This window comes from Sinocyclocheilus anshuiensis, unplaced genomic scaffold, assembly GCF_001515605.1.
Source record: "Sinocyclocheilus anshuiensis isolate Anshui unplaced genomic scaffold, SAMN03320099.WGS_v1.1 scaffold704, whole genome shotgun sequence".
In the NCBI taxonomy this organism is placed as follows: domain Eukaryota; kingdom Metazoa; phylum Chordata; class Actinopteri; order Cypriniformes; family Cyprinidae; genus Sinocyclocheilus; species Sinocyclocheilus anshuiensis.
The window spans coordinates 2,193-2,769 of NW_015554109.1; the positions used below are offsets into that span (position 1 = coordinate 2,193).

A 577-nucleotide genomic window follows, 5' to 3' on the forward strand; every position below is an offset into this window, starting at 1 on the left:
TGTGTGTGTGTGAGTGAGTGTGTGTGAGAGTGAGTGAGTGAGTGAGTGAGTGTGTGTGTGTGTGTGAGTAAGTGAGTGTGTGAGAGTGAGTGTGTGTGTTAGTGAGAGTGTGTGAGAGTGAGTGTGTGTGTGAGTGAGTGTGTGAGTGAGTGTGTGTGTGTGTTGTTTCATACAGTGGTGATGTGACAGAGTATTGATCACCCTCTAATATCAATCCCATGATAACATTAAGACTAACTAAAACTAGTTACTGAAGGCCAATGGAGATTAATAACTCATAATCATTTAGCAAAATCAATCATGCAGGTTTCATTGAGAGATGATTTCATCTACTGTATACCGTCATTAAAGTAATAACGCAAAAAAGGTTGATGTATCTTGATGTTGCATTATAGTTTTTTCAGATGAGTATTTTGGTGTCTGGATTCATTAAATCATTAATAAATAAATAAATAAATATGTATGCAGGCATGCAAGTAACACAACATTATATAATACATACAATACATATAATGCTATCTATCTATCTATCTATCTATCTATCTATCTATCTATCTATCTATCTATCTATCTATCT

The 577-nt window shown here is 34.5% G+C and overlaps 1 protein-coding gene across 1 annotated transcript in view; it reads right to left on the bottom strand.

Annotated features, from left to right (window-relative positions):
• The window catches only part of LOC107669763 (heterogeneous nuclear ribonucleoprotein R-like), a gene marked incomplete at its 3' end in the record, with an annotated part of 5,763 nt that overhangs the window by 2,189 nt on the left and 2,997 nt on the right, over positions 1 to 577 (bottom strand). The gene's annotated exons all lie outside the window — the stretch shown is intronic.